This window comes from Budorcas taxicolor, chromosome 11 (assembly GCF_023091745.1).
Source record: "Budorcas taxicolor isolate Tak-1 chromosome 11, Takin1.1, whole genome shotgun sequence".
NCBI classification, from domain to species: domain Eukaryota; kingdom Metazoa; phylum Chordata; class Mammalia; order Artiodactyla; family Bovidae; genus Budorcas; species Budorcas taxicolor.
The window spans coordinates 54,383,427-54,404,436 of NC_068920.1; the positions used below are offsets into that span (position 1 = coordinate 54,383,427).

Here is a 21,010-nt window from a genome sequence, read left to right on the forward strand (position 1 = left end):
ATTGTTCACTCCTAGGTATCATTTATTGGTTTCAATAACAACAGCCTAAAACATTTATCCTACCAGATAACTGAATGTATCAGGTATCTATTACAAATAACAAACCAACCCAAAACTTGAAATAATAATTTGATCACAATTCTTCTCACTGGGCTTTGCCCACTTGGATAGTTCTTCTGTTGGTATTGCTTGGGTGGCCAGTCATCTGGTGGTGAGACCAAGGCTGATTTTAGCAAGCACAGTTGGCTGGGTTCTCCTTCACGTGACCTCTGCAGCAGTAAACCCTGCATCTTTCATGATCATAGCAACATTCCTAGCAGTTAATCCCCAGTAAACAAGTACTTACCAAGTGTCTGCTTCTGCTATATTTCCTAATGCCCCTTTGGACAAAGCAAGTCACATGATTGAGTTCACAGTTTTTGTGAAAAAGGTGTGTATGAGTATGTTTATATTCAAAGTTGGATTCACCAGGGATAGTTAGCAATCTACTGTATGGCTGTCCCAATCTAAGTGAAACATATTTATCCTTGGACTTAGTTACTCCCCTTGGTCTTTAATATGTGTGCTAATCTACCTGTAATGAGGCGATGGGAAACACATTTTCTAAAGTTATTATTTACTCCATTCAGATTTAGGAATTTCAATAATTTGTCTAGGGTCTCAGAGGGAACAAGTGGTTGAAAGGAATTTGGCTATAAGTCTCCTAGGAAGAAATCTAACAATGTGATCACACGCTAATTCAGGACCTCTCCATCATCCACCTTCAGGCTTAACCCATGCAACTATATTCGAATCCCAAAACATTCTCAGCCCCTAGATCATTATTTGTAATCTCCAAACCCACAAGTACCAAAACTTCAGGAGGGAATAATAGACATTTACCATTGCAAAAAAGACCATATACAATGAAACTATCATGATATTTATGCACATTTGTATAGATACAGATCTGCATATATCTTTATATATGTCTATGCTGCTGCTGCTGCTGCTAACTCGCGTCAGTCGTGTCCAACTCTGTGCGACCCTATAGACAGCAGCCCACCAGGCTTATCTGTCCCTGGGCTTCTCCAAGCAAGAACACTGGAGTGGGTTGCCATTTCCTTCTCCAATGCATGAAAGTGAAAAGTGAAAGTGAAGTCGCTCAGTCGTGTCCGACTCTTCGCGACCCCATGGACTGTAGCCTACCAGGATCCTCTGTCCGTGGGATTTCCCAGGCAAGAGTACTTATCTAACTACAAACAGATACAGATATTTTATTCTTTTCTATCTTTCTTTAAAGATACTACAGAGAAACACATTAGCCAATATAATCAAAATGGTGATCTGCTATGCATTAGCTAATAGACATACAACTCAGAATGTATGGTTTTGATTCCAACAAAGCTCTCTGTGGGATTCCTACAATTTCTATAATTAGCACTACAGATATATTTCAATCGAAATCATGATGCAAAGAGGAAAATTACTCCATGATGTATGTTGAGTCATATTTTCTAAATAATCTTTTTCTCTGATTAATATTAGGTGGCTAATTCTGTTGGAACTAAAGGTATTTATAATGAATGGCTCCTAATATTACAAAAGGAAATACCAAATAAAATAACCTAAACCATCAGCAACATATACAATTACACTATCATGATTATTTATAAGTGGTTTCTCCATATGAAATGATACCAGGGGGAAAAAATGTATATCCTACAAGTTAGTGATAAACCAGTTCCTTGGGCATAAATTTCAACTACCAGTTCAGCAACTTAATTCTGCTCCCAAGCCTGGTTTTTCCATGTGTTTTTAATTAGTGTTATGTTTTGCTTTCATTGTATTTGGCTACCCATACAAAGCTATATATACATACATCGAATATATTCATGAAGAGACAGTGGAAATGGACACAGAAATCCATAAACGTTGACAAACTCTATAATGTTTTACAAACACGAGAATTCAAAATCATTTCACATTTCTTCACTCACTTCGGAAGACTAAACATGATGAGGTTTTCTCCTCAAGCATTACTTAAAGTCAGAATTTTAAGTGACAGGTTTATAGAAGTAAAGGAACCATAAAGGCCCTCCGGCCATCTGTCATAGTTCTGGGTACTTAAACTATAGAAAAAGTTTCAGACAAAAACACGAATGGAACCCTTGGCCTGGTTAGTGCTAACAAGCCTCCATCCTTTGCCCCATATACCTGGGAAGTGGTAGCGCATGGAGATTTTTGAATGAACTCTTTCTAACCACTGCCTCTGAGTTTTTACATCAGCCCAGCAGGCTTGTGCGTTATCAAAATACACTTGCGAGTAACACATCATTGTTAATCAACTATATTCCATTATAAAATTAAAGAAACAAAAAATAAATATTAGTTCAGACATTTTATCAATGTTTAAAATAAAAGCTGCTCTTATTACAGCTGGTTTCCAAAACCCTCGCATTCTGTGTTCTTTATCTGAAAGGAGCAGAATGAATAGAACAGAGAGGACAGTTGGGAAAAATTTTCCATTTATTATATTTGTTTGGCTTAAAGTCATGTTTCAAATTCACTTGGCCTCAGACCACAGTGAGCAATGCATTTTACATTAGATTTTTATGAGCAGTGTCTTCTGTTTTTTCAAAATTATTATTCTATTCCATTTTTTTTCAATGCTGATTATCTGCTAAATTGACTTCATGACTCGCTAATGTGTTGCTCTCAAAAGTTTGAAAAGCATTTGCTTGAAACAAATTAATGCGGAAGTCACCTACATCAATGTATCCAAGTCAGAATCTTATAATGATTACAAAGAATGAGACAGTTGCTAGAATCAGTGCTTATTTGGGGTCACATTTCTCTCCTAACTTTAATTAGCCCATGAACTAGACACTATTATTTTTGCATTTTCACTTGGGAGATGAAGGAAACTGAGGGGTGAGATGGGTGCTGGACTTCCATCACAGGTTGCGGTGGACGTGGGACCCTAATGCTGGCTGGTTGACTCCATCCCATAGTGCTGTCCTGCAGGTAAAACCATGAGGACAATTAGAGCTTGTGTCCACTCAGGCTGCTCCATAGCCCTCTGAGGCAGAACCTCCACTTTCTCGTCTCAGATCTGAGCTTTGAGAAGTTGCTAAAGAGCACACCTCAGTGCCTGCCTGCAGGACCACATTTGGGCAATGAGCCTCCTGCTGACACTGGTTACAACAGCCACCAACTTGCACTTCCTTGCAAACTTCTGCATCTACAGACTCACTCCCCTCTGGCATCTGGCAGCCCAGAATAAACTGTGGCAGTTAGAGCTGAGAGAGGGAAGAGAGAAATGGAAGAAAGAGAAATTAGTTAAGACAGAGAGGACGGCGAAAATGAAAAGAATTAAGAGATCACTGATTTCTTCCTGTTACTGGAAAAATAATGTCCACAGCTCAGGTCAGTTCAGTCACTCAGTCGTGTCTGATCATTTGCAACCCCATGGATTGCATGCACACCAGGCTTCCCTGTTGTTCCAAAAGTATGTGAAGTAGTGAATGTAAGTAGTACCAACCTGACAGGTGAAAGATAGCTTCAGCCTACCACAAGAGCTTATGATCTGTAAAATTTTCTGTATGTATATTCAGTTCAGTTGCTCCTTCATGTCCAACTCTGCAACCCCATGGACTGCAGCAATCAGATCTCCCTGTCTATCACCAACTCGCAGAGTTTACTCAAACTCATGTCCACTGAGTCAGTGATGCCACCAACCATCAAACCCTCTCATCCCCTTCAACTCCCGCCTACAATCTCTCCCAGCATCAGGGTTTTTTCCAGTGAGTCAGCTCTTCACATCAGGTGGCCAAAGTATAGGAGTTTGTTTCAGCATCAATCCTTCCATTGAATATTCAGGACTGATTTCCTTTAGGATGGACTGGTTTGATCTCCTTGCAGGCCAAGGGACTCTCAGAAGTATTCTCCAATACCACAGCTCAGAAGCATCAGTTCTTCGGTGCTCAGCTTTCTTTATAGTCCAGCTCTCACATCCACATATGACTACTGGAAAAGCCATAGCTTGACTAGACAGACTTTTTTTTTGGCAAAGTAACATCTCCCGTTTTTAACATGCTATCTTGTTTGGTCATAGCTTTTCTTCTAAGGAGAAAGCATCCTTTAATTTCATGGCTGCAATCACTATCCACAGTGATTTTGGACCCCAGTAAAAGAAAGTCTGTCACTGTTTCCATTGTTTCTCCATCTATTTGCCATGGAGTGATGGGACCAGATGCCATGATCTTCGTTTTCTGAATGTTGAGTTTTAAGCCAGCTTTTTCATTGACCTCTTTCAATTTCATCAAAAGGTTCTTTAGTTTCTCTTAACTTTCTGCCATAAGGATGGTGTCATCTGTGTATCTGAGGTTATTGATATTTCTCACAGCAATCTTTATTCCAGCTTGTGCTTCATCCAGCCCAACGTTTTTCATGGTGTACTCTGCATACAAGTTAGATAAACAGGGTGACAATATACAGCCTGATTTGGAACCAGTCCCTTGTTCCATGTCCAGTTCTAACTATTGCTTCTTGACCTGCATACAGATTTCTCAGGAAGCAGGTCAGGTGGTCTGGTATTCCAATTTCTTTAAGAATTTTCCAGAGTTTGTTGTGATCCACATAGTCAAAGGCTTTGGTATAGTCAATAAAGCAGAAGTAGATGTTTTTCTGGAACTCTTTTGCTTTTTCAATGATCCAACAGATGTTGGCAATTTGATCTCTGCTTCCTCTGCCTTTTCTAAATCCAGCTTGGACATCTGGAATTCATGGTTTATGTACTATTGAAGCCTGGTTTGGAGAATTTTGAGCATTACTTTGCTAGCATGTGAGTTGAGTGCAATTTTATGGTAGTCTGAACATTTTTTGGCATTATTTTTTGGGGGGATTGGAATGAAAACTGACCTTTTCCAGTCCTGTGGCCACTGCTAAGTTTTACAAATTTGCTGGCATATTCAGTGCAGCACTTTCACAGCATCATCTTTCAGGATTTGAAATAGCTCTACTGGAATTCCATCACCTCTACTAGCTTTGTTTATAGTGATGCTTCCTAAGCCCACTTGACTTTGCATTTCAGGATGTCTGGCTCTAGGCGGGTGATCACACCATCGTGGTTATCTGGGTCATGAAGATCTTTTTTGTATAGTTCTTCTGTGTATTCTTGCCACCTCTTCTTAACATCTTCTGCTTCTGTTAGGTCCATACCATTTCTGTCCTTTATTGAGCCCATGTTTGCATGAAATGTTCCCTTGGTATCTCTAATTTCCTTGAAGATATCTCTGATCTTTCCTATTCTATTGTTTTCCTCTATTTCTTTGCACTGATCACTGAAGGAAGCTTTCTTATCTCTCCTTGCTATTCTTTGGAACTCTGCATTCAGATGGCTATATCTTTCCTTTTCTCCCTTGCTTCTAGCTTCTCTTCTTTTCTCAGCTATTTGTAAGGCCTCCTCAGACAACCATTTTGCCTTTTGGCATTTCTTTTTCTTGGGGATGGTCTTGATTACTGTCTCCTGTACAATGTCACAAATCTCCATCCATAGTCCTTCAGGGACTCTATCAGATCTAATCCCTTGAATCTATCTGTCACCTCTACTGTATAATCATAAGGCATTTGATTTAGGTCATACCTGAATGATCTAGTGGTTTTCCCTACTTTCTTCAGTTTAAATATGAACTTGGCCATAAGGAGTTAATGATCTGAGCCACTTGTTTTTGATGACCCTTTACAGCTTCTCCATCTTTGGCTGCAAAGAATATAATCTGTCTGATTTTGGAATTGACCATCTGGCCATGTCCATGTGTGGACATATCAGTCCACACATATGTGTGTATACTGTGTACTGTCAGCTGCTAAGTCACTGCAGTCGTGTCTGACTCTGTGCGACCCCATAGACAGCAGCCCACCAGGCTTCCCCATCCTTGGGATTCGCCAGGCAAGAACACTGGAGTGGGTTGCCATTTCCTTCTACAGTGCATGAAAGTGAAAAGTGAAAGTGAAGTTGCTAAGTCATATCCGACTCTTAGCGACCCCATGGACTGCAGCCTACCAGGCTCCTCCATCCCTGGGATTCTCCAGGCAAGAGTACTGGAGTGGGGTGCTTCTCCGGCATGCTGTCAGGAATATTCTCTTATTCCCAGGTGCAAAGTTGTCTTTTTATGCCAACTATAGACTAGTATTTAAAAGAGATTTGAAAATAGCCCCATTCTATCTCAGAAGGCTCAGCTTGCTCTTTCTAAAGGATTATTTTTTATAAACTAAATACATAAAAGAGACTACCTATATCGATTAAATCCTATTAATAGATTTAATAGGTGCTTTCCTTTGTAGCTGCTTTCCAAAGCCCTTTGGTTCCATTCTCTTTATCTGAAGTGGGAAGAATTGAGTAGACCAGGAAAGACAGGTGGGAAAAGCTGTCATGTGTTATGCTTGTTTGACAAATATCTGAGTAGGGAATGGAAAGCATCATAATTGAGAGACAAGCTTAACATAATTTCAAGAATATAGAAAGTAAGATAAGCTAAATTCTTCCCCAAATCCCATTTTCTAGAGAGATCTGACGTTTGCAAGTTTGTTTTGCATTTTTTCCAGCGTTTTTTTGTTTGTATTATAATATGTATGTACATACACACATACCTTGAACCTTTTGTAGACACTTAAATTGATGCCTCCCTGTCCCTGACACACATACATATATATTTTTAATGAAATCAAACTATACATCCTGATCGACAGTTTCCTTTCTAATTTAAAAATATATGATAGACCCATTTGCAAATGTATACACATAAGGCAGGAGGAGAAGGGGACGACAGAGGATGAGATGGCTGGATGGCATCACTGACTCGATGTCGTGAGTCTGAGTGAACTCCAGGAGGTGGTGATGGACAGGGGTGCTGCGGTTCACGGGGTCACAAAGAGTCAGACACGACAGAGAATGAACTGACTGAACACATATGACAGCTTTATTCTTTTTTTAAAGGCTGTATAGCAGCCTACTTTTAGAGGACCAGCCTCTTCTGAACATGTTTTTCTGTGTCAGAATGGACTTCAAAGCCTTCTCCACTCAGCTGGAAAGCAGGGTGAGCCGGAAAGCTGAAGCCCACATAGGCACAGAGGGGCATTCAATGGTTTGGTGGTGGAAGTGCACACATTGCCGCCAGCGGAATCCTGTCGACCGTGCTTCAGCCATGTGGCCACAGCTGTCTCTAAGAGGGCTGGGAAACCGTGGCACAGCTTTGAGTCAGAAGATAAGGCACCTGTGCCTGTCAGTTGACAAGTAAGCCTCTGTCAACAACTCACCCAATGTCTATTTCACTCTTCTGTCTCCACAGAGAACACACTTACCTTTTATCCAAGGGAACTGACCCAGCATTCCCCAAACATTCACCTAGCCACAGCCAGTCACTCAGAGAGCAGGATCTCGGGTGATGTGCAATCCAGACGTTGTAGAAGCATGGAGTAGACGGGACCCAAGAATCAGAAAGAGTAGTTACTCACTACCATCCCCCCAACACAAATCACACACACACGCATAGATGCACGCACATGCGCGCACACACACACACACACACACACACACATATACACACACACACAGACACACTATATATATACAGAGAAAGCATAACCTCAATAAAAACTCCCATTCAAAGGACCACATTGTGGTTCCCATCTTGCCTCTGGAAGCTTCTTCCTTGTCCACCATCCTCCCTGGCAAAATCTGAAGATGGCTGTGGGGAAGATTGCCTCCTTAGGGAACAGGAGCTCTCCTGGAACATATTCTGGTCACAAGGTTTGAGAGACTGTGAGTTGTTTTCATGTTTAACAGCCACAGATTCTTTGCAGGTGAACTAGTGGCTTCCTTGGCAACATAATCTCTTAAAAATGTGTTTGGTTTCCAATCTATTTGCTTTCTGCCAGTTCCATGTGCCAGTATCCACAATAGAAAAGTGTTTTCTTGAATTAGTTCCCAAGTCTGTCTATCACCTTGCTTCCTCACTCTCATGCCTCTCTAATGCAGTGATTTAAGCTAATCTAAACAATGGACTTGAGTGAAAATGTAATCCCCTTAATCTGATTTTTGCTGCATAGCTGACTCAATTTGTTTGACTCAGAAATACTGGGCCTTTTATGACTGGAGAAACTTGTTCAGTCACATCTCTTACTCCTTGGGACCTAAGACAGTCAACGTCCATGTTGTAAGGTCCTTATTTTAATCTCTGATCTCTGCTTAAAACCCAGCAAGTTTCTGCCTGTGTGCATATGTTTATTGTAAAACTCTGCAATGCAGTCAAAAGTAACCAATTCATAAAGTTCCTCCAACCCTTTCAATTTGTCCTGTTCCTTTCTGGTCCTTCCAAGGTGTTTTGAGAAATACATCTCAGTACGGTATGTCCCCTACATACAAACCTTCAAGTTGCAAACTTTCAAAGACGGGAACTTGTGCCCCAAAGTCCAATCAGGTAAATTAGTCCACACGTCACACACATTGTCACGTGCATGCATCCTCTGTAAGTGGTTGCGCTTTTGTGTACTTTACTCTATAGAGTACAGTAGTACATTATCTGTATTTCAAGCCCAGGATATCTGGAAGCAAGCATAAAAGCAGTGATATATAACCAATTGTGTTAGTTGGGTACCTAGGCTGACTTTGTTGGACTTAGCAAAAAATTGGGCTAACAACCACACTCCCAGAATGGAGCTCATTCATACATAGAGGACTTACTGTGCTGTCTTCACAGCAGAAGAAAAGGAAAGATATTTATCCTTTGAATTCTGTCTCCTACTTCTCAGGGGTGGCCCTGTAAATCTTGATTCCCTGGAAATGGTAAACAACGAATTTATAAATGCTAAGCAGACCCCAATGTCCACTTCATGCTACAGGGGCAGAAAAACACTGGGGAAGAAAGGAGATGTACAAGGCCAGGTCCAAGGGGAAGAACCATCAGGTTGCTTCTGCACAAAGACAGACTAGGAACTGGAGGAAATATTTTGATGATAAGGAGCAAAGGTAAACCATGCCCAGAGCAGGTAAAAATTCCAGCAGGAATGCATTTCTGTCTCTTACTAGGTGCAGTCATCAACCTGCCACCCACCTGCCAAGCCGATCTGTTTTATTGCTGGCATTTTCGCATACAGTATTGTCAAAACTTTGAGGGTCCTGCCTGAGGGAGAGAAAGTCCAATATATAGGGTCTGTGAGTGGCTGTCATCTCTGCCATCACATGTTCAGTGCACAGGCATTGGGTGGCTGAAGAGGACATGGTCAGCCTCCTCTGGGCAGGTCACCAGTTGACCTGTTTGCTGAGGATCTATTCCATGGTGGGTACTTTCTTCTAGACATTAACCTGAACTGGAAAGATCTGGCCACTTTGGTCCTTCCATAAGCCTCTTCCCCTCATTTGCTTGTCTACAGTTTCCCAAGGATGCTCTTCCATGTCTCTGATTAAGCAGTCTATCACTGCCCATCAGTCTTAACTTCTATCCACATCTATCTCTGCAAAGTGGGTGATTAGGAGCATTGCCCATGCTTGGCCGTAGGGAGAATACCCACTCACCGCTGGTCTCTCAGTCACCTCTAGGTTGGTCTGCGGTGTGGCAGCTGTTCATTTAATTAGCAATTATATTCTGAACTCAACCTTTCTTGGAACTAATGACTCAATCTCTTAATACCCAGCAGCATGTTAGGAGCTATATTTCAAATGGCAAATGGGCTCCTCCTGCGTATGGCATAGCCTTGCTCCAGAATCTGAGGGGTCTGTGCTCAACCTCTGCTAGGGCTTGCAAGAGATGCCATATGCATCCAGAGAGCATGAATGGGATTAAGTGTATAAAATGCCTGTTGCACAGGAAATATTCTGTACGTTTTAATTGCTATGCCTTTGTATACCATTGATTTTGGCATTATATTCAGGACTGGACTTTGTGGTTTCTTTTTGATGTTTTACAAAAACTATACTCGTGTTTGGGCTTCCCAGGTGGCACTAGTGGTAAAGAACCTGCCTGCCGGTGCAGGAGACAGAAGAGATGTGGGTTAGATCCCTGAGTCTGGAAGATCCCTGGAGGAGGGCATGAAAACCCACCCCAGTGTTCTTGCCTGGAGAATCCCCTGGACAGAGGAGCCTGGCGGGCTACAGTCCATAGGGTCCCGAAGAAATGGACATGATTGAAGTGACTTAGCATGCGCGCGCACACACACACACACGCTCATGTTTAGAAGTTTCTATACTAATGTTTCACTAAAGACAGCCAGTTCCCTAACTCTGTTAGAAAAAGTCTTTCCATTATTAATAAAGAACCTGATGATCATGAAGAGAACCGCAAAGTAGTGAGAAGATGGACACAAAATTCTTGGCTCTCAAAAACTGTTCCTCCTTCAGAAATATCTAGGGGTTCATTAAAAATATAAGTATTTGGCTCTAACCTCAATTATTCTAATTCAATAGGCCTGAAGTGGAGCTCAGACATCTGTATAAAAAATCACCCAGGTGGTTCTGATTTTCAACCAAGTTTGGGAACCACTGCTCTAATTCACATGTGCGAAAAACCCCAGTCACTGGCCAGAGATTCCAGAACCTCTTTTAGCTCACACCTCTCAGAGAATGAGAAACTTCTGTGTTCAGAAAGGCAAGAATAACGCCATGCAGCTCTTAAGGTGCCAGCTTCGCCACAGTGCCTGAAAACATGTTTGGTACACACTGGCTGCTCAATAAAGGGTGAGTGGAAGGATGGCTGGCTGGCTGAACCAATGTCTGTCTCTGTGGTGGCACTGTCTTTGGAATGTCATTGCTTCTCCCCTTATTAGAACTTCCTTCACAACATAACTTTCCTATTAAAAACCTCACTCATTTGTGTTTCCACTTAAGCTGGAATTTTCAGTTCAAATATTTGAGCAGAAGAATCAGGAAATTCACAAGACTGGGCTGCTACTGCCCAGTTTAACAAAAACATTTCAGACTCTTATATTCTCCAGTGGTTTTCCTCTTAACACTTTTACTTTCAAAAAGTCTGAATAGTAGGGAACTATGTTACAGCTGATCCTTGGGTAGTGTCAACGTTGAAATAGGCAACTGATTCTAACACATTTTTGCTCTTAAATAGGTATTATCCCCTTAACAAACTATTGGATACCGGTAGCCCTGTCTGTTGTAACAAGGATGAAAGATTGTCCCCAATAGATTTACAAAACTACCTGGCTTTTGTGAAATATTAATATAAAAACTCTTAAATATATGTATAATCTTTTGAAAAACTAGAAAAAAGAGGCCTTCTTATTAGTAGGTATTTCTATAGCTTAATTTCTCTTTTGTAGCCACACTTCTCACCCATCAGTCTATTGAAGCTTCATCTTAGATATAAACATTGCTAGTAAGACTGTCTCGTCCATCTTATTTGTTTCTGTTCAGTGGATAGATTATTTACTTGACTGTGTTTCATCTTGCATTACAACATTTCATCTGAAGATCTCCATCTAAAAATAACATACTATTAATGAACATTTTTATAGAAAGTCCTTTAAACATATCCATTTAGGTATAGAGGTGTTTAATACATAGTTTTATATATTTTTTCTAAACTGCAAAACATTTTACATGTTTTTTTAATTTTTATTTTTACTTTATTCTGCTTTACAATACTGTATTGGCAAAATAATTTAAAAATTGTGCAAAGTGGATTAATAGAGGCTCAAACTTACTTTTTAAGATTCGTGTTTTAATTTTTGTCATCATCTGATCACTGGCTGGCTGAGAAAGTAAGGTTATAGACTATAAATAAAACAGTTTCCCATTGAAAAAATGTCTCTCATTTTTTCATGCGTATGCATACAAACACAACACACACACGCACTACCTTCTCTTATAGTCAATTCAAATAGGTTGGTGTTCCAGGAGCTTTATGTTAAGTTTTGGCTTTAAATAAATCACTTCATCTGGCCAAAACCACTGACTTTTTCTTGGTTCCTACACAAAACTCTAATTCAAGTCCAGTTTCCTTCAAATTCAATCCAGGTGCTGAAAAAAAAAACTCTTGGTTTTCCAAGGAACATTCCACATAATTCTGCTGCTCTGTATTCATATTTATAACACAGTCTGTAAATAGTCTAGGATTCTGTATTTTCTGGATGAAAATGGCTCCATGGTGAATTTGAGGCCCATCTAACTCATAGACACTCACTTATAAATGTGTAAGTGTATCACTTATAAATGTATATTTTTCCTCTTAAAAAATTATTCCTGTAGTCTTTTTTTAAATTGTTTGCAAATGCTTTAGAGAACAGGTACGGGAGTTAGCAACACAGAGAATAATTAAAACAGATAAACTATTTCTTAGAATGACTTTAGTTGTCACTCATGTGAAATCAGATCCATGGTAAACTCTTAAATTTTAGGATTTTAAGCTGCTTAGAATTCTGGACATTTCTTTGGGCCTCAGGGATAAATCAATGTATTAAAACTTTATTGACTTTCAAATCTAAAATATAAACAAGGCTCCTTTTATCTTCCCCTTCCTTAGTGTTAACCTTGATGCTTTTGGTTAAAAACCAGGATCAGCAACAATGCCTTTAATAATTAGATGACACGTTTGGAAGTGTTAATAGACCTTATTCTAGAGCCTGGCCTTAGAGAGGCAATATAGCACCCACCAGCACGCTAGATTTGAATAATTTCTCCATCATTTACAGGATATGTAACTGTGAACAAGTTACGCTCTTTGGCCTCAAGTTCCTGTCAGTGAAATGAAAATCAATGTTAACCTAGAATGCTGGTGCAAATATTATATCAGTCAATTCATATAAAGAACTATCCAAAATAGTATAATTCAGTAAATATTAACTCTTACTATAGACTTTGAGGAATTTAGAAATATCACAAAAATTGATAAATTTTGCATCATCATTATGATGTCACACAGATGGTGTGGGAAACAAAAATTTCTGGAAGATCTAAGGTATCATATTTTCTCAAGATAAGTGACTTCTTAAGTGTATTTTTGAATGACTATAGGGCAGATGATGAATTTGAACATTTGATTCCAAACTTTAACGTGTATAAGAATCACATAGTTTCAGGTTTAAATGCAGATTCTGATTCAGTAGTTTGGGGTGAAAGCTTGGGACTGGCATTTCTAATAACCTCCCAGGTGATGCTAATGCTGCTGGTCCACAGACCACACTGTAAGTGGCTTGGACACAATCTCCTATGGACCTTTAAGGGAAAAAGTCCAATTTAATATACATCATATAGCTTATGTATCCTGTAACCTCTCTGCAACTGAGAAATAGACCAACCTAATCAGCCTGGAAAAGACCCTGATGCTGGTAAAGATTGAATGCAAGAGGAAAAGGGGGACAACAGAAGATGAGATGGCTGGATGGCATCACTGACTCAATGGACATGAGTTTGAGTGAACTCTGGGAGTTGGTGATAACAGGGAGGCGTGGAGTGTTACAGTCCATGGGGTAACAGAGTCGGATATGGCTGAGTGACTGAACTGAACTGAACTGGATCAGCCTGGTGCTTTGTGTCAATCCAGGAATCAGTAGCACCACTGCATCGTGAAAAGTCCAAGCAGATGTCCTTATCATTTTTAAAAGTTTTTCTTGAGAGAGTGGTTTAGCATAGTAGTTCTTAAACTTTCAGTGCAAGAGAATAATTTACCAGGTATCTAAACCCAAATCATTGGGTCCCCATCCCAGAATTTCTGATTCAGTAGTTCTGAGGTGGGATTTAGTTCAGTTCAGTTGTTCAGTCATGTCCAACTCTTTATGACTCCATGGACTGCAGCATGCCAGGCCTCCCTGTCCATCACCAATACCCAGAGTTTACTCAAACTCATGTCCATTAAGTCAGTGATGCCATCCATCCATCTCATCCTCTGTCATCCCCTTCTCCTCCAGCCTTCAATCCTTCCCAGCATCAGAGTCTTTTCAAATGAGTCAGTTCTTCACATCAGGTGGCCAAAGTATTGGAGTTTCAGCTTCAACATCAGTCCTTTCAATGAATATTCAGGACTGATTTCCTTTAGGATGGACTAGTTGGATCTCCTTGCAGTCCAAGGGACTCTCAAGAGTCTTCTACAACACCATGGTTCAAAAGCATCAATTATTTGGTGCTCAGTTTTCTTTATAGTCCAGCTCTCACATCATACATGACCACTGGAAAAACCATAGCTTTGACTAGATGGACCTTTGTTGGCAAAGTAATGACTCTGCTTTTTAATATGCTGTCTAAGTTAGTCATAACTTTCCTTCCAAAGAGTGAGCATCTTTTAATTTCATGGCTGCAGTCACCATCTGCAGTGATTTTGGAGTCCCCCAAAAGTAGAGTCTGCCACTGTTTCCACTGTTTTGCCATATATTTACCATGAAGTGATGGGACCAGATGCCATGATCTTCGTTTTCTGAAAGTTGAATTTTAAGCCAACTTTTTCACTCTCCTCTTTCACTTTCATCAAGAGGCTTTTTAGTTTTTCTTCACTTTCTGCCATAAGGGTGGTGTCATCTGCATATTTTAGGTTATTGATATTTCTCCGGGCAATCTTGATTTCAGCTTCTGCTTCAGCCAGCCCAACGTTTCTCATGATGTACTCTGCATGTAAGTTAAATAAGCAGGGTGACAATATACAGCCTTGACTTACTCCTTTCCCGATTTGGAACCAGTCTGTTGTTCCATGTCCAGTTCTAACTGTTACTTCCTGGCTTGCATACAGAGTTCTCAAGAGTCAGGTCAGGTGGCCTGGTATTCCCATCTCTTGAAGAATTTTCCACAGTTTGTTGCGATCCACACAGTCAAAGGCTTTGGCATAGTCAATAAAGCAGAAAAAGATGTTTTTATAGAACTCTCTTGATTTTTCAGTGATCCAGTGGATGTTGGCAATTTGATCTCTGCTTCCTTGCCTTTTCTAAAACCAGCTTGAACATCTGGAATTTCATGGATCATGTATTGCTGAAGCCTGGCTTGGAGAATTTTGAGCATTACTTTACTAGCATGTGAGATGAGTGCAATTGTGCAGTAGTTGGAGCATTTTTTTGGCATTGCCTTTCTTTGGGATTGGAATGAAAGCTGATCTTTTCCAGTCCTGCAGCCACTGCTGAGTTTTCCAAATTTACTGACATATTGAGTGCAGCACTTTCACAGCATCATCTTTCAGGATTTGAAATAGCTCAACTGGAATTCCATTACCTCAACCAGCTTTATTCATAGTGATGCTTCCTAAGGACCACTTGACTTCACATGCCAAGATGTTTGGCTCTAGGTGAGTGATCACACCATTGTGATTATCTGGGTCATGAAGATCTTTTTTGTATAGTTCTTCTGTGTATTCTTGTCACCTCTTCTTAATATCTTCTGCTTCTGTTAGGACCATACCATTTCTGTCCTTTATCGAGCCCATCTTTGCATGAAATATTCCCTTGGTATCTCCAATTTTCTTGAAGAGGTCTCTAGTCTTTCCCTTTCCTCTGTTTCTGTTTTCCTCTATTTCTTTGTACTAATCACTGAGGAATGCTTTCTTATTCCTCCTTGCTTTTCTTTGGAACTCTGCATTCAAATGGGTATATCTTTCCTTTCCTCCTTTGTTTTTCACATCTTCACATGGGATTAGAATTAGGATTCAGATGCAATTAAGGCATTAGATTTGCAGACACTGCTTTCTGGGTACCACACAGCAAGAACATCAACCGACAAATGCTGTAAGACAAAGAATTTTCTTGCAATCTTAAGCATTGTCATTTTGGAGGCACTGATTCAAGCAGCAACTCAAATATGCTCCGAGGGAAATAGAAAATGGCTTAGTTCATTAAGGCAACAAAGACACTCCAGAGAAGTACTTTATGGAACTATAAGTTGATAACATCAGGCATTCAGTCACTTGCCAGCAGCTGATAGGTTGCTAAACTGTGGTCTCTAGGGAGCGAAGAAGACAGGTTCCTGGTGGTCTCAGGATGACCAGGTCCAAAGTATGTTACATTCAGGGTTGGACATGTGTACCCTTCACCTCCTTAGTGACCTTCCATCTCCACTTTAGGTCCCTTTGATGTGTTTTTGTTGTTTTTCAGTTACTAAGCTGTGTCCAACTCTTTTAGACCCCATGAGCTGCAGCACACCAGGCTTCTCTGTCCTCCACTATTTCATGCCGTTTGTCCAAACTCATGTCCATTGAGTCGGTGATGCCATCCAATCATCTCATCCTCTGTCACCTCTTTCTCCTCCTGCCTTCAATCTTTCCCAGCATCTGGGTCTTTTCCAAAGAGTCAGCTCTTTGTATCAGGTGGCCAAAGTATTGAAGCTTCAGCATCAGTCTTTCCAATGAATATTCAGGATTGATTTCCTTTAGGATTGAATGGTTTGATACCTTGCTGTTCAAGGGACTCTCAAGAGTCTTAACCAGTACCACAGTTTGAAAGTATCAGTTCTTCAGTTCTCAGCCTTCTTTATGGGCCAACTCTCACATCTATACATGTCTAATGGGAAAAAGCCATAGCTTTGACTATACAGACCTTTGTTGGCAAAGTGATGTCTCTGCTTTTTAATAAGCTTTCTAGGTTTTTCATAGCTTTTCTTCCAAGGAGCAAGCATCTTTTAATATCATGGCTGCAGTCATTGTTAGCATTGATTTTGGAGCCCGAGAAAATAAAGTCTGCCATTGTTTCCCTATCTGTTTGCCATGAAGTGTTGGGACCAGAAGCCATGATCTTAGTTTTTTGAATGTTGAATTTTAAGCCAGTATTTTCACTCTCCTCTTTAACCTTCATCAAGAGTCTCTTTAGTTCCTCTTCACTTTCTGCCATAAGGGTGGTGTCATCTGCATATTGATATTTCTCCCAGAAATCTTGATTCCAGCTTGAACTTCATCCAACCCAGCATTTTGCATGATGTTCTCTGCTTATAAGTTAAATAGGCAATAAACTCAGATATTTCTTCCACAAAGATGAGTTTATTAGGAATCAGCTCAGTTCAGTTCAGTCGCTCAGTCGTGTCTGACTCTTTGTGACCCCATGAATCGCAGCACTCCAGGCCTGCCTGTCCATCACCATCTCCCGGAGTTCACTCAGACTCATGTCCATCGAGTCAGTGATGCCATCCAGCCATCTCATCCTCTGTCGTCCCCTTCTCCTTCTGCCCCCAATCCCTCCCAGGATCAGAGTCTTTTCCAACGAGTCAACTCTTCGCATGAGGTGGCCAAAGTACTGGAGCTTCAGCTTTAGCATCATTCCTTCCAAAGAAATCCCAGGGTTGATCTCCTTCAGAATGGACCGGTTGGATGTCCTTTCAGTCCAAGGGACTCTCAAGAGTCTTCTCCAACACCACAGTTCAAAAGCATCAATTCTTTCGCGCTCAGCCTTCTTCACAGTCCAACTCTCACATCCATACATGACTGCTGGAAAAACCATAGCCTTGACTAGATGGACCTTAGTCGGCAAAGTAATGTCTCTGCTTTTGAATATACTATTTAGGTTGGTCATAACTTTTTTTCCAAGGAATAAGCGTCTTTTAATTTCATGGCTGCAGGAATCAGTAGAAAATTGAAATTTGGGGTCTACAGTAAAGCCAAGTCAGTTGCAATTTCCTGCAAGCGAGGGAAGGAGAAGGCTTTTACAGAGGGGGACAAGAAAGTCTCAGGAGGTCTGCAGTGAATCGGGTCCATGGCTTTTTACTGGCTGAAGCTTGTCAGGAAAGAAGAGAAGTCTTCTTGTTGGCTCTGCTATTATGGTAAATTGTGCTCTACCAATTCTATTTAATTGAGTTTTTTAGATTTTTTTTAACACTTAAATGATTTGTAATTAATTATAAACATTATGTGAAAAAAGAAATGTTGCCAGTGTGTGGCAAATTCAAGTTTTGCTTTTTGGTACTTTCTGGAATTTCTTTTCCAAATGTTTTCCATCCACAATTTGTTGGATCCTTAGATGTGGGACCCAAGATTCAAGGGTTTAATCTCTACTGTATTTGGTCTTCAACCTGGGTTCTGCTCCTGGCAGAAAGCTCCTAAAACCCTGTGATAAGAATAAAAAGGATGTCTTTAGTTATGTTAATGAGGATACTAGGGAAAGCAGTGGAAGTGCAAGTTGCTCAGTCCTGTCCAACCCTTTGTACAGTCCATGGAATTCTCCAGGCCAGAATACTGGAGTGGGCAGCCTTTCCCTTCTCCAAGGGATCTTCCCAATGCAGGGATCGAACCCAGGTCTCCCACATTGCAGGCAGATTCTTTACCAGCTGAGTCCATTGGGAAAGCCTCGGGTTTCCTAAATAAGAGGCTGGTAGTGATCTTGCCTGGAGAATCCCAGGGAGGGGGGAGCCTGGTGGGCTACCGTCCAAGGGGTCGCACAGAGTCAGACATGACTGAAGTGACTTAGCAGCAGCAGCAGGAGAGGGTTAGAACTTCCAGCTCTACTGCTCACAACCTCCAGAGTTTGCTGACGGTTGAAATCACACCCGTGGTCACTGATTTAACTGGTCATGACTCTGTAATGAAGCGCCGTTGAGAATCCCAAAGAGTGGAGGTTCTAGAGCCTCCAGGTGGGTGAGCGCATGGAGGTGATGGGCAGTGATGCTGGAAAGGGCCTGAAAGCACCGACTCCTTTTCCCACACCTTGCTCTCTGCCTCTGTTCCCTCTGGTTATTCTTTAATTATATAGTTTTGTAATAACTCAGCCATCTAGTAACTATTTCTCTGAGTTCTGCAAGGCACTCTTAGTAAATTAATCAAACTCAAGGAGGAAATCCTAGGAACCTCAAGTTATGGCTAGTGGGAGAGAAGTACAGGTAATGACATGGACTTGTGACCAGTATCTAAAGTGTGTGTGTGTGTGTGTGTGTGTGTGTGTGGTGGGGGAGTACTGTAGGATTTTTTTGGAATCAGATGCCATCTCTGGGTGGCCAGTGTCAGAACCGAGTTCAGTGTTAAGACGCTCAGCTGGTGACCCAAGAGTTGCTTGCAGGTGTGCAGATCACCCGTCCATTGGAACTGGTCTCAGAATACAAAGTAAATAAATAAATAAAAAGGAAGAAAGAAAAATAGCATCCCTAGAATCATGGTTCCTAAATGTGTTTCAATTTGCTTACCAAGCCAGTGGAGCAGAAGATCTCATCACCTCCCATTTATCCTCATGCAATAAGATATCCCCAGAGTAAGAGAGACACTGGTTTCGATTAAAGAATGGTGAGGTGATGCCTGTTTCCTATTAAGTATAAATAAGTTATTAAGTTATCCCAGATGTATTAGGACCAAGACTGTCATGTTATAAACATGAAAAGTAAACATGGATCCCTGGAAGAGCTCTCATTGGCCCCACAGCTTTGCTGGCCACCTTGATAACCACTGATGTGATGGATAAAAGGCACAAGTCAGAAAACCTCAGGACAGTGTCATCACGTGAGTTTCTGCAAGCAACGTCTGATATTCAAAAAAGAGTACAGAACTGAGTGAAATTGTGGTTAGAGGTGACGAGCAAGCAAAAGGTGGGGTAAACCAGCAAGATAAGTTTACTTGTTTGAACCTCCGCTATGAACCCTGGACCTATTTGAATAAATCATATTTCCCATGCTGATCTCTTCACCTTTCAAAGACACTTAGTCCTGGCAGCGGGAATCTGCGTCAGAACTCAACACAGACGCATCCAAAGTTCATTCCTGAGAATTCAGTCCTTGTCCCCCTGATGCCGAATGAGAATAACAAGGCCAGGGTTTTGTGGATAAAGGAAATAGACATTAGTTGTTTTGCCAGCAAATGAGGAGGACAACAGACTAGCATCTTGAAATCTACCTTCCTGCCTTCTTGGGAGAAAGCAGGTGTATTTAAAGGAAAGTCTTGGGTTTCTATGCAGAAGATGAGAGCAACAAGCAAAAACAGCAAGAATGTCCACCCATGTTAACCAGTGAGAAAGAATGAATAGTAACAAAGAGTGTGAACTTTTGTGCCCAGCAATGGAAGGACAGGACAAGAAAAGCAATTTCATTTAGAAATCATCCATCAGTTTCAGCCTTGTGGCCTTGTTACAAGCTCACCTTAGATTGGCTCACCCTTCCAAGGAGAGCAGTGAGTAAGTGAAGCTCAGTTTCCAGGTTTGACTAGGTGGGATGCTCAAACCTGTCTGACGGTGTACTGGGGGCTGCCCTGGAAGGCAGTCTTTGGAATAGGGATGTGGAGTCTATAGATGAAGTTTTCTTGGCTCTGCAAGTGGCTCTGCATTTGACATCGCTTGTTGCGGAATGCAGTGGATGTCGAGTTGGTGCTTTCCTGGCACGTTATCATCTGCCTCAAAGAAACTGCAGAAAGAATGACTGATGGCCAGAAGCAGATCCCTACAACATGGCGTTAACTTGAACAGTGCCAGCTTCTGGACCAATGCTTGAAAATAATCCTCCCGTTTGACAAACTGCAAAGAACATTTTACTGGATCTCCTTGCCAATTCACCTCAATGATGTGAAATAATACCATGGAGAAAACTGAAGTGATACAAAATATAATATCCTTAATATAACGGTTCAGTAAAGATCTGAAAACACTGCTGGCCAGTTTAAGTCTGTCCCCTGGCTACAGATACTAGCTTACTTATCTTCTATTTCCTCCAGGCCCCATAAACTAATTGAGGGCTTAGGTGTGTTGCACTAATCTATTCATTTGATAGCTTGCTTAATTTGTATAAGCAGTAGGTGAAGCAGATGCTTGCTCTTTCACCTAAGAGAAAATTGAAGCAGCAAGAAGTTAATAACTTGTCCAAGGTCCCACAGAAGGCAACAGAGGCAGAATTTAAACAAGGCAGCTTGGGGCACCAGAAACTGTGATTTTAAAACATAATATACTTCTCTCATCTAATTATGTGAAATTTATAATAGTCATTGATTATACATGCTACATTTCCCAGGGAGCATTGTATAGGGCAAAAACATCCTTAAAAGTGTGTTTGCTGGAAGACAGTATGTGTAAATATATAATACAAGAGCTTAAGAAACAAGTTTGCACCCCTAATTACCCCAAGTGATATGGGGGAAGTCAGTTACACTCACCC

General features: G+C 40.9%; 1 protein-coding gene across 1 annotated transcript in view; it reads left to right on the forward strand.

Moving 5' to 3' along the window:
• GFRAL (GDNF family receptor alpha like) overlaps window positions 1-21,010 on the forward strand; it is an 86,753-nt gene that overhangs the window by 27,737 nt on the left and 38,006 nt on the right. The gene's annotated exons all lie outside the window — the stretch shown is intronic.